Consider the following 14,807-nt stretch of genomic DNA (forward strand, 5'->3'; position numbering starts at 1 on the left):
CCCTGCCTTGACAAAACCCTAAAGTCAACAAAAGTCAACACTCGATTTAACTATCCATGTTGACCCGACTCGCCAAGTGCATTTATGTGACTCGCCGAGTTCCCCTTGTTCCTTCAGAACCTCGCGAAAACCCAACTAAACTCGTCGAGTTGTCCCGTCAACTCGCCGACTTACCCATGTCCAGACTCATCGGGTAAAACCCTAACCGACTCGTCGAATCAGCTCTTTGACTCGTCGAGTCCCTAAGTCAAATTCTCATTCAGACGTTTCAAGGCAGATCTATCACTCCAAACTCTAGATCTAGCCTCCCAAGGGTCGAATGTCACGTAAAGCTTCGATCTTTACGTTCATGCATGGCATGTTTGCTTCATAATGCCAAATAAAAGCTCTAACCAAGGTGTTTAAGCACAATAACTCTTTATGGATGGATAATGTAACATCCCAGAATTCAAGGCCAAAAATTTCATTTTTAAATAAGTTATTTTAAAACCAACAGTATAAGAAAACATCCATAATATCATGTCATGTCAAAACCGAAGTAGAAATAATCAAAACATGTTATCATAAACAATATCAGAGTGTAATCCAAGAGATCTCATGTGCGGAAAAATCATAGTGTGATACGCTGCGATCGAGCCGGCTCATTTCCTTTAAAAACGAAGTACCTGAAACCAAAACTGAAAACTGTAAGCACAAAGCTTAGTGAGTTCCCCCATCATACCTCATACCATACAATCACATAGCATACATACTGCCGGGCAATTATGGGGTGCCCGACCTACCCATGTCAAGCCATTCTGGGGTGCTGACTACCCATGTCAAACCATTCTGGGGTGCTGACTACCCGTGTTAGGCCATTATGGGGTGCCTGCCTACCCTCCGGTCTCTCTCACCTGGTCACGGGGACTATTTCACCCCTACTACTATCACATAATAACATATCATAAACATGTTGTCAGACATATCTGAGGTGTCCGACCTACCCTTCGGTCCTACCACTATCACATAGAACATAATATACTGGCACATAGAACGCATCAAGTAATAGCAAACCAGACAATTATCACAAAGACAATCATCTCAACTGTAATCAACTACTAGTGGGTCGGCCTTGGTGCCTTAGACCCACTTCTACTGGAAGGTAACTCACCTCACACTTTCTGAAGTCCCGTAGACACAATCCCAGCTGCTGGATGACAGCTTCCCGAACTGTCAATAACAAAACATCACCCAATTAATAATTGGGTTCCACTACATAACCATAAGTACATACTTGGGGTCATTACTACATTACCCCATGCTTGGCTTTATTCAAGCCCAAGGCCCAATCCATAGGCCCAAAAGTCAACTATAAGTCAAAGCCCAACATATGGCCTAATTTTCCAAATTGGGCCCAAACCTTTACAGGGTCTTACCATAAGGCCCAACTATTTAGTCCAATCCAACATCCAACATTCTAATGGCCCAATATCACATAATCATAAAGGCCCAAACTATGGCCCAATTTTCTAAATTGGGCCCAAACCCTCATATGGGCCTTACCCTAAGTCCATCAACATATTCTAGTCCATATGATTATTCTTGGATGGCCCATTAATAATCCAATCATCAAGGTCCAATAGAAAGGCCCAACAATAAACCCAAGTGAAATTAGGGTTTTCACATGAAATGATGATTAGGGTTAAGTGTCCCTACTTAACCCATTAAGGACTTAATCCATTAAGTCCCACCTGGCCTTAGGTTAATTGCAATTGGTTATTAATTAATATTTTAAGTTCCTTAAGTAATTCTGATGCGGTCTCGATAAGTCCAAATTAGGGTTTCATGGCATTAGGGTTTTCCAAACCCTAATTAGGGCTTCCAACCCATATTAGCCCAATAGGCCCAATAACTACGTCTTTTGACCAATTAGGGTTCATTAGGCCCATTATGATTCCACTAGGCCCGTCAAGGTTTCACTAAGCCCATTAGGGCTTCATTGGGCCCATTAGGGTTTCAAGCATCCCAACCGAATCAACACAACAAGGCAAAGCACTCTGCCACCCGACACGGCGGTCGGTGCGGCAGGAGGTGGCAGCCACCACCTTACGGTGGTGGTTTTGGGTTCCTTTCATTATTCTTTTGCTAATTACAATTTACAACCCGAATTTCAATAACACACACACTAACATAAACACACACACACACACAGCCACCTTGTGGTGGCCGGTGGTGGTGGTTCTCGGTTTTCCGGCCAAGCTACACTATACACACAAACCTACCAAGGAAAACAGAAACACACCCACCCATTCTTCCGGTTGAAATCACTCAGCTACCCTCCTGGTGGCATACGGCGACGGCAGCGGCCGTTTCACGGTGACAGCCACCACCTCGCGGTGGTGGCGGTGGTTGCCCCCCCCCCTTCTTTTTTTTCCAATCGATCAACACACACCACAGGCAGCATTACGCGATGGTCTCCGTCTTCAGCAGCACCGGAGAGTCACAACGGAGGCTCGGTGGTTGGAGGAGCAAGGGAGGATAGGGTGGCGGCGGTGAGGGAGGCATAAGGAGGGTGTGGGTGACGGCTGCAACATAAGGGGCTTAGGGTTAGGGTTTGACGGGTAAGGAAGTTATATACCCGGTCCCTCATCATATCTTTGCCATAATGACAGTTCGCGCCCCTCCTCCATAAAATCCCTTCAAAAGAAGTCTATAATATACCATTTAAACCCTGCCCCTTCAATTCCTTTACAAATTAAGTCCGGATTTTACTAAAACAGCCCCCAATATCTTAATTATGACATAATCAGCCTTTCCACCTCATTTCCTCTTAAATTAAATCCAAATAATTACCACGGAGCCCCTGTCTTCATAAATAATTATAAACTGAGTCCGGAACTTACACTTTTAACCCTCAACTTCTAAATTATGCCAATTAACTCCTCGAAACCAACACCCTGCATATATAATTATTGATTTTAGGGCTACTAAACATTCATAAATTTATTTATTTATTTATAAATAACCGGTGTTACAACTCTCCCCCACTTAAATTAGATTTCGTCCTCGAAATCATTCCTTACCATCCTTACCCTCCCAACCACTCTAGTAACATGTTCACCATCCACTCTGTCTGAAATATGCTATCTTGAGATGGTCTGATCCCCTGACAGACCACTCACACCGAATCATTATCGATGAAACCAACTTGCTTATCCCTCAACTGACTACTCAACTTCTGATAACTCGAGGTTCTCACTATAAAACAGGGTCACAAACCCAATTATCCCTACAGATCACTTATAATTGACCCATGCTCAGATACTCCCGCTATGAGTGACTTGTCACTTCCCCGTCAACCAGCTATTCCGCTCGTATACGTAACCTAAAACACCGTTACTAATACTGCCAATCGTTGAAACTGCCTGAAACAACATGCTGCTACATGACCGCTTTCCAAAATCTACCGAGGCCTTCCTGGTCTCAATTCGTTCGTCAGTCATCTGAAATATCGGGTTCCAGCCCGGTCACTGAGCTAAAAGGGCTCCCACATAGTCATCTCACACGACTTCTGAACGAAATCCTTCTCTGGAACTAGTTGCCACTAGTTATCATGTCACTGAGGCCCTAATAACCTTCTGATCTAAATGATCGGATCCATGCGTCAAATCCTGACGTCACCAAGTCCAAGGCTAAAAGTGATTGCTACATGACCAACAGTAGACTTATATCACAAACGACCTTAAGCAATCCCTTGCTTCCTTGATCTCATAACTGTAGTGGCGTTCCTACAGTCTTATCATTGGATCAACCAGATCTAATCCGTATGGGTAATTCCAAAATCCAAATCCGTGGATTTCCATATCCTCACTGCTACACCCGAACCGGTGGGTACTACTGTTCCTTCTGCATTCTAACAACACGCTCATGTCATCTACCGACCTAGTGAATGCTACCGCTACACCCGCAGTCTCACGACACTCTATCACTATCTGCCAACCTCATGAATGTTACGGCTACACCCGCAGTCTTACAACACTTTCCATGCTAATTGACCGCTAGTGAATGCTACGGCTACCCCCGCAGTGAATGTTACGGCTACCATCGTAGTGAATGTTACGGTGAGGTGGTGGCGGTGGTTCCCCCCCCCCCCTCTTTGTTTTCCAATCGATCAACACACACCACAGGCCCTGCTCGAGATTCTGAACACAACCACCACTGGTGGCGTGTGGTGATGGCAGCAGCCACTCTACGGCCACAATGGTGGCTAAAGGTGGTGGATAGCGGGAAGAAACGAAGAAGATGATGGCGTAGCAGCAACGAACGACGGCAGCGAAGATGGAGGCGAGGAATGCGCATAGCCTCCGACTGGGAAACAACAATGGCGATGTCGTGGTATCTCGATGGCGAAGGAGCGGCGACAGCGAGATCTAACAGTCGTAGGTGGCGACTGCAACCCGCTTCCCTTCGTTACCGATTGAATGGCAGCATTACGCGATGGTCTCCGTCTTCAGCAGCATCGGAGAGACACAACGGAGGCTCGGTGGTTGGAGGAGCAAGGGAGGATAGGGTGGCGGCCGGTGAGGGAGGCATAAGGAGGGTGTGGGTGACGGCTGCAACATAACGGGCTTAGGGTTAGGGTTTGACGGGTAAGGAAACTATATACCCGGTCCCTCATCATATCTTTGCCATAATGACAGTTCCGGCCCCTCCTCCATAAAATCCCTTCAAAAGAAGTCTATAATATACCATTTAAACCCTGCCCCGTCAATTCCTATACAAATTAAGTCCGGATTTTACTAAAACAGCCCCCAATATCTTAATTATGACATAATCAGCCCTTCCACCTCATTTCCTCTTAAATTAAATCCAAATAATTACCACGGAGCCCCTGTCTTCATAAATAATTATAAACTGAGTCCGGAACTTACACTTTTAACCCTCAACTTCTAAATTATGCCAATTAACTCCTCGAAACCAACACCCTGCATATATAATTATTGAATTTAGGGCTACTAAACATTCGTTAATTTATTTATTTATTTATTTATAAATAACGGGTGTTACAGATAAAGCTAGGACCTTTGGACTCTCTGGACTTCACAAGGTCCAGATCTGATGTCTCATTGCTTGGCAAGCACAAGTCATACCAAATCTCAAGGAATTATGGAAAAAACCCCAAAAGTTTCTCATTAACAAGATCTAAACAACATGATGAGCAAGGTGACGACTTTTACCTTCCAAAAGAAGCTCCAAGTGAATGAATATTGGATCTCACAGCCTTCCCGTGTTCCTTGCTTGAATCTCACTTCTCCTTCTTCCAATGCTTCACCAAAACACTCAAATATTATCTCTATCACTCTCTCTTAGCTCAATGGCAGATTAGGGTTTCTCTCAGGGGAGTAGGGTAGCTGGTGAGGCAGAAATGAGGACATAAGTTTCCTTAAATATGCCCCAAACCCGGGGATTTAGGGTTTCCTCACACAACGCCAACTCGGCGAGTCGGCATCTCTGACTCGTCGAGTCGGCTATTTAACCCGCGTGCTCAAATCCAACTCTACTCGGCGAGTCGAACACACAACTCGCCGAGTCACTCATTAATTCCCAATAAATAAATAAATAAATGTAATACATGGGAGTCGGGATGTTACAGGTTGTGTTATAAAAGAGGTCAGGTTATGCTTTAGAGCCTAAGAGTATCGGTAAAGGCGTTGGCTCGGTCTTTTATGAATTTTGGGTTTTTGTTCGAGGAGTTTTAAGGCTATGATGTGTTGCTAGAAGCGTAGGGCTTCTCGACACCTTTCCATGGATATAAGGTTCGTTGGAAATGAACTTATAACGAAGAAGTCATGATAGTTTGAAGTTTTGTCAAGTTTGGCCCTTAGTGGAATAAGTTGGTAGATTAGTCCCGTGTGCCGAGCAAATAGACGTGTGGGTGGACCAGGTACGCCCAGCGTACCTAAATGTACGCCCCACGTAATGTTCAGTGTGCCAAACCTTATTTTTAGGGTTTGGGCACTATATAAAGATCATTATAACCTCAAGACTCCCTCATGTATCAGCCTCCATTGTTCTAAAACCCTAATTTCGAACCCTAGCCTCCTCCAAGAGTGTTGTGAGCTCCTTGTGTGCATCTTTAGTGGGTTTTGGTGCTCATTCAAGAATTCAGACTTGATGCAAGTTGGTGGATCAAAGGAAAGGCTTGTAGATCTGGACTTTCTTCTTCATTTCCATCTTATTAGAGGTATAAAGCTCCAACCTTGCTCATTTGAATCTTAGATCTAGTATTATATGAGTTTTGGTCCCATTTTGGTCTCATGGGTGAGATCTAGTGGTTTACCACCACTCCAGGGGCTTTGAGTTGCTACTCTTAGTATCTCTAAGGTCATTAGTTCATAAAGGTGCTTGATTGATGCTTATGAATGGACCATGCATGTGTTAAGGTGGTTTTTATGGGTCTTAAGGATTAATTTGCATTGTTGGGCCTCTTTAAGACATGCAAACTAATAAAGTTGCCAACTTTATCAGTTAAGAGTGAATTTCGAAGGTTCCCCGAAGTTTGGGTGCAAAGAGCTTAAGTGGTTAAGTCAGGAAATCAAATTTGGTTAAGTAGAGTTACGCCCCGTGTAAGAGTCGGTACGCTCAGTGTATCGTGTATGAGTCGTGATCTGGTTCGCCGCGTACACCCAACTACGTACGCTCAGCGTGCGACGTTCAAACTAGGCTTGGGCTTGTGGTGTTTTGGGCTTCGCATCCTTAGGCCACCTTGTTGCGTTGGGCCTTTTGGGCCATCTGAGATTAACTTTTGGGACTAAGGATTATTGGGCTTTAGGATAAGGTCCAAATGGTGTCACAACTGGAAATTCTGATACCTTGTAAAACCCTTAACAAAGATAACATTGTAGTTAAAGCTTGGAAAAAATGTATGATGCTTGTTCAGTGATCACAAAAATTCCATCAAATACTCTACACAAACATTCAAGTAGTCAACAAAAGGTTGGAAACCCTAAAAAAAAAATCCCGGTTTAAGTCCATTTTGGACTAGGATTTTCTTATTGGGCCTAATGGACCAATAAGTTTCCAATTTGATTATTTTGGGCTTAGAACTCTTATATGGGCTCTAATTGGACGCATTTTCTTTTATTTTAACATTTTGGGCCATAATGGGCCTAGAATGAAATAAAATACCCTTATTGGGCCATAACAAATTTAATTAACCCCAAAGGGCCATAGAACTCATGCTTTGATGTATATTGGACCCATATCTTGGACTTAAGCACTCAAGGCCCAAATCCTCTTCTCTCTTTTCTCTTTCTCGGCCCAAGAGGAAAACAAAAAAAAATGGAAATTGATGAAATAAGGAGGGTTAGCCACCTCCTTATTATATTTTGGTCTTCCATGCACCATCACATACTTCCATGCACACCATCACTTCACTTATCTCTCTTCTCCCCTCTTTTTTTCTTCTTCGGCCGAGAACACAAAGGAAAAACACACACACCTCACAAATTCTCTCCAAACACTCTCAAAGAACACTCTTGTTTCTCCATCAAAATTTTCGAGATCTAGGGCATCTCAAGGAGGTTTTTCCATAAAAATCATCATTCTAGGTAAGTTAATGCTTAGATCCACGGTTTAGCTTCTTGAAATTGTTATAAATCTCCTTCTAACTCATGAAAGTTCATGATCATGCCTATTAGAACCTATCTAAGCCAAAGTCTTCTCAAGAAGCTTTCTAGGGCCGAGAATAGCATCAAACTTCTTCCATTTCTTCTTCAAATCGAAAACAACAAGCAAAGGTGAGTTCATACCCCTCTCTTTTCGGTTTTCACAAGTTTTATGGGGGAGAATACAAGTAAAATGTGTAGATCTATGTGTATGTGTATGTTATGTATGATTTCATGTATGTATGTGTGATTTTATGTGTTTATGTGGTAAATATGTAACAAAAAGGGAAGAGATCTCGAGATCTATGACACAAAAGAGGAAACAAACATGATCTAATATAATTTTATTGAACAAATCAAGAAAAGTTCCTAGCTTAAGTCATAATAAACAAAATGCAACATAAAACTCATTTTTGGGCTAAATTTGTCAAATAATTAAAAGTTGAGTTGAGAGTTGCCATCCACGATTTTCTTAAGGACTAAAAGAGTCAAAACAGTAAAAATAAATGTTTTTATGAATATCATACTCTTTAAAGGGCTAGAAATGTAATTTGTAGCTTAATGGGCCAAATTTTTGGGTTTTTCGGCCCATTGAGCCCAAAATTGCAAAAAACATAATTTTCAAGGGATTGAAATGATAAACTTCTCAAAACAGGGGGTAAAAAGGGTAAACAAAACCAATTCAGGGGTTAAAATGATTTATTTTCCAAACAAGGATAAAAAATATAAACTTTTTGGATTTTGGGCCAAAATTATAAAAGTTGCGAAAGGTTTGGGTTTTAACTGAAAAATTCCTTACTGGAAGGGCTGAAACTGCCAAAGAGTAAATTTGGAACTAAAATCATCATTTAAACAAGTCTATGGGTCAAAAATGTCAAGAAAATGGTTTAAGGGCCTAAAATGTTCCTTTTTCAAAATAAGGGACTAAAATTGTTATTTTTATTAAAGAATGGCTGAAAAGGTCAAACCAACATTTTGAACCAATTATTTTGTTTTTAAGATATTTGAGTCAAAAATACCAAACTACAACTCATGAAAATAGAAAGATGAATATACGTATAATTCCAAATATCGTTATAAACAACCGACCGGCCTCGTGCCGATACGAATATAACAATCGTTCAATCAAACTTTCCAACAATTATACTATACCTAAAAAAAGTAAATATCCAAATAGTTGGGCTTGAAAGATCCTAATCATGCTTATTGGGCCTTCGTGGCCCATTGACGTGACTTTTGGGCCTAACACTAATAATAAATGTTTATTGGGCCTCCGGTGACCCGATTACATGTTTAAGGGACCCTCAATGGCATATATAAGCTATTGGGCCTTGGTGGCCCATTATCATTGCTAGTAAGGGTCCAAATTAAATCAAATATGAAATGGGCCAATGCGTCCTTCGTATAACCAACAACCTTAAATAACACACGTAATTAGCAGGACCTTGTAATCCTCTTCTCCTCGTTTGTTAGGCTTACCTTCAATTCAAGTAAACAAATACAGGTCGTTAATCAATAGTAATCAATTTAGTTTGGATTAAGTGAGTAATAACGGGCGACACCTCTAAGGGTCGTTCGTAGTCTGTAGTTATAATCAAAGTCTCCTGGAAGGAGAGCGAGAGTTTGTGTATAGATCTATACGGGGGTGACTCCCCCACACCTCAGCTGTTCGCTACAGTTAGACTCGGCCAGTCTAGGGTGACAAAATCTTAAGATCAATTCTGGCGTACATTAGGATGCCAAGACAGACGAACTAGTCATTATTATGCATGGTTATAACGACTCACGTAATTAAATAAATCCAATACTATCTGAGTAATCAAGGAAAAGTAATCAAAATCACTCGTGTAGCGGTATAACAATTTGAAAACAATTATATTTTATGTATCGGAAAACATCGGGTTTTTCGAGGAAATCAGCACCACACGCTTGTATTTTTCTATAACTATAATACAAAACTTCCCATTTATACACGTTTTGAAATCATCCATGCACCAACTTATGGATCTTCACACTGTGGTATAAACAATTGTTCTTTCAGAAAATATCGGATTTTCTGGGTTTTATAAACTATACAAATCATTTTTATCACAATCCTGCTTATGAACTCACCAACATTTCATATGTTGACGTTTTTTCCAAAATAACTTGTATTCTCAGGTAACAGGTAAGCTGAAGGATAATATCAAGTATGTTAGGATGTTATGTTTTGAAAACTCTCAAACAATTGATGCTACGGATATGTAATATTTAAACAATGTACTGGATGTGATCAATGTCAATCGTTATGTATTAATGCATGGTTAAGTTTATGTTGTGTTTCATGTATAATCATTGTGATGATATTCAATTTAAGTCACGCGAGCCCTCGGACGTTTCCGCCGTCTGGTTCGGGGGTGTGACATGTTGGTATCAGAGCTCTGTTTATAGTGAACTGGCATATCTAACCACACATTGATATGCAACTATAAACCAAAGAGGGACTAAAACAACTCTGAACAAAACAAATAAAACACAACGATAAAACATCTTTACTTGTGCGATGTAGGAAAAAGAACATAATACCAAATCAAATAAGATAATACTGACATCTCGGTTAAGTCGGGATTGTTCCTAGTGGTATTAAGGGGTGAATGTAGCCTGATCAACTACATTTTCTCCAAAGTACAACTATTACATGCCCCGGGGAAACCTCGATGGTCGGTAAACCTAAAAACATACCCCTTTGTTACCAAGAAGAGAACATCAACTCAATTTACATAATAATTAAAACATCTTAGGAATAATATTAGTACATTTATACACTCTCGCAGACAGTATGGCCGGCTTCCATCACCCCGGAGATCCGTATTTTCCTAATCAGGGGAATAACGGATGGCTGGAGGAGGAACCTGAAGAAGACCCTGAGGAGGGGTCTGAAGAGGAACCTGAGGCGGAAGTCGAGGGCGGACCTGCTGAGCCAGTGGTGGACCTGGAAGAAGAGGAAGCCGAAGAAGACCTTGAGGAGGAACCCAGCGATGACGGTGATTCGGACGCGGAGTCCGAAGTCATCAACCCCCCTTACCCAACTAGGGTGCCCGCTCACCGGATGGGCCCGACTGGCCCTACACCCCCCTGGGGTATCGACCTTTGGAGGTGGAGCAGACAACAGGGACAGCGACCCCCGTTTGGCATGGCACGCGAGTTCTACGACTTGAGGGAGGGAGGACCAGCTGATCGCGCGTTTCCAGTCATGGTGAGACGATTGCGGAACACTGGCGACCTAGCTCAGAGCACCGCCGATCAGATGCACCAGATGCGGACTAGAGTCGAGCGTGCAGAACAGGAGACGCGAGAGGTTATCCGAGAGTTCCACATGAGGCAGGTGAGATGGGAGACTCGCCTCCGAGACGCGGAACGACAGGTGGCTCGCCTTCAGGGAGCGTCCACTTCTTCAGCACCACCCCCTGGCGCATCCCACCATGACTAGGGCTAGTCATATCTATCTTTAGTATTATGCTTATATGATCTATGATATGTACCATCGACTCTATGTTTAAGTGATTACACTACTGATAGAGTCGTTACGCTGCCGAACTTGCACCACTTATGTATGCTCCTTCGAGCAAATTTTCATGTATCAAAGTACGGATATTATTAATGGAAGATTTTATGTGCTTTATTGTGATGTTGTGATCTGCTATGTGTTATGTATCCATGATTGTATGCTAATTTGTGAAACCACTTAAGTTCATGCAATACACCTAGTTTATAGGACCACAATCTCACAAAAATCATAGGCACTCAACATCTTTCCGTTCCATGACAGAAAGATGCCTCAACGACCAACCCGTGGAAACCCTGGACCAACCCCACCCGAAGTCAACTCAGCTGCATTCCAATCAGCTGTATCTGCTGCGGTTACTGCAGCCATGGCGCAAATCCACCAAGGGAACAATGGTGGAGGCAATGGACAAGGGGCTGGAAGTTCGAACAACGGAATAAATCAAGGACCTAGTAAGACATGCTCTTACAAAGATTTCACCATTGCCAAGCCGCGAACCTTTAATGGCACGGGCGGAATGATAACCCTAAAAAGATGGATCGAAAAAATGGAATCGGTATTTGAGATATGTGAATGCCCCGAGGAGGTGAAAGTGAAGTTTGTCGCATGCATATTTGTTGACCAGGCTCTCACCTGGTGGAATGGACATGTAGAGGCCATGACTCTCCCCGTAGCCAACACTATGCCGTGGGCGGAGTTGAAAGAAATGCTGATGGCTGAGTACTGCCCGCGAGGCGAAATTCAGAAAATGGAGCAAGAGTTATGGAATCTCACCGTCCGAAACTCTGATATAGATGCATACATATCAAGGTTTAGCGAACTGTCACTGTTGTGCCCTGGCATGATTACTTCAGAGGGAAAGAAAATCGAACGATTCATCTGGGGATTAACCTCCCCAATTCAAGGAAATGTGATAGCTGCAAATCCTGAAACCTTCGACAGTGCCAAGAAGATGGCCAAGAAATTGTATGACCACAACAACAAGAAGGGCGAGAAGCCAGTGGAAACTGAAGGCAAGAAGGAGAATGACAACAAGAAGGGAAAGAACAACACGAGAAAAGGGCGACAAGGCTCAGAGTCGTCAAAGAAGCCACAAACAGTGACAGTCAATGCTGCAACCACCCAAGTACCCTCCACACCACATGCTCCAGCCTCAGCTAATCCAAGTGCCCCTAGGCAGTATTCCGGGAATCTCCCAAAGTGCAACAAGTGCAGTCTCCATCATAATGGCGAATGCAGGGAGATGCATTGTACCAGTTGCAATCGGAAGGGTCACACGGCAAAATATTGCAGGACCTATCCTCCCCAGAACCAGCAACAAGAAAACAACAACCACAACAACAACCGCAACAACAACAACAACACCAACAACAGCGGCAATAATGCAGGATCAAGCCGTACCTGCTATGGATGTGGAAAGACTGGGCATATCCGTCGAAACTGCCCCAACATCAACAACCCTGGGAATGGAGGAGCAGGAAGAGTGCTGACCATGGGACAGGGAGAAGCGGTTTAGGATCCCGCTGTTGTCACCGGTACGTTTCTCCTAAATCACACTTATGCATGCATCCTATTTGATACCGGGGCAGAACGAAGCCTTGTGAGTAATAAATTCAAACACTTGTTAAAACAACAACCCCAGAAGCTTGATGAAACCTTTACGGTGGAAATGGCTAATGGGAAAACGAAATCCACTGGGGAAATCTACATCGGATGTACCCTAATCTTGAACCATCACGTCTTTCAAATAAACTTAATGCCTGTATCCATTAGGAGTTTTGATGTGATTATCGGCATGGACTAGTTAAGCCCCCACCATGCTGAAATTATGTGTCACGAGAAGGCCGTTCGCCTTCACCTCCCAAATCATGAAACCATAACTATATACGGAGACAAACCCAGCACGGACCTTCGTCTTATCTCGTGCATTAAGGTACATAAGTATCTACGAAAGAAGGACTTGACGTTTCTAGCTCATATAGTGGATAAGTCCAAAGAAGAGGTCAATATTCGAAACATCCCTGTGGCTTGTGAGTTCCCGGATGTATTTCCTGAAGACCTTCCGGGGATACCCCCAGAAAGACAAGTCGAGTTCCGAATTGACCTCGTGCCAGGAGCTACACCCATCGCCAAATCGCTCTACAGATTGGCTCCTGCGGAAATGCAAGAGTTGTCCAGCCAACTCAGCGAACTTTTGGACAAAGGATTCATCCGACCCAGTTTCTCACCCTGGGGAGCTCCGGTTCTCTTTGTTAAGAAGAAAGACGGTTCCTTTAGGATGTGTATTGACTACAGGGAACTTAATAAGCTCACTATCAAAAATCGCTATCCACTTCCGAGAATCGACGATCTATTTGACCAACTCCAAGGAGCAAGTTACTTCTCTAAGATAGATCTGCGATCCGGATACCACCAACTCAAAGTCCGGGAGGAGGATATCCCCAAAACCGCCTTCCGAACTCGTTATGGACATTATGAATTTGTCGTAATGCCCTTCGGTCTAACGAATGCCCCTGCCGCATTCATGGACCTAATGAATCGAATCTGCCGACCATTCCTCGACAACTTTGTCATCGTTTTCATCGACGATATCCTAGCTATTCTCGAAGAGAAGAGGAACACGGCCGACATCTCCGCCAAATCCTAGAAACCCTGCGAACCAAAAAGTTATACGCAAAACTCTCTAAGTGTGAGTTCTGGCTCCGTAGTGTGAACTTTTTAGGTCATGTTGTTAGTCAAGAAGGGATACATGTGGATCCTTCTAAGGTCAAAGCCATCGAAGGATGGGCGATCCCAACGACACCCACCGAAATTCGTCAATTTTTAGGTCTCGCAGGCTATTACAGGAGGTTCATTCAGAACTTCTCCAAAACAGCCAAGCCACTTACCTTGCTTACGCAAAAGGGTGTACCCTTTGAATGGACGGATAAGCAAGAAGTTGCATTCCGAACTCTGAAGCAAGCACTCTGCAGTGCACCAGTATTATCACTACCAGAGGGAATAGAGGACTTCGTAGTCTACTGCGATGCGTCGAATCAAGGTTTAGGCTGTGTACTCATGCAGCGTGGGAAGGTGATAGCTTATGTGTACCGGAAACTAAAGACACATGAGGTAAATTATACAACCCATGATCTTGAATTAGGAGCTGTGGTCTTCGCCTTGAAGATTTGGAGGCACTACCTTTACGGTACGAAGTGCACCATTTTCACTGACCACAAGAGTCTCCAACATATTTTAAATCAAAAGGAGTTAAACATGAGGCAACGAAGATGGGTTGAACTGCTGAACGATTATGAGTGCGAGATCAAGTACCACCCAGGTAAAGCTAACGTAGTAGCTGATGCATTGAGTTGAAAAGAATACTCGAATCGTCGTTTGAAGACTCTCTCCATAACCATCCAATCCCATCTGACCTCTCAAATCAGGGCAGCCCAGTTCGATGCCATGAAGGCAGAAAACAAAACAAGCGAAGCGTTACGTGGAATGGAAAAGAATTTCGAAGTGAAGGAGGACGGAGCATATCACTTCATGAACCGCATTTGGGTCCCTAAAACTGGGGGATTCAGAGAAGTAGTCATGAATGAAGCCCACAAGACACGATACTCCATCCATCCGGG

The sequence above is a fragment of the Lactuca virosa genome, chromosome 3 (assembly GCF_052849685.1).
Source record: "Lactuca virosa cultivar CGN04683 chromosome 3, Lactuca_virosa_CGN04683_v6, whole genome shotgun sequence".
NCBI lineage: Eukaryota > Viridiplantae > Streptophyta > Magnoliopsida > Asterales > Asteraceae > Lactuca > Lactuca virosa.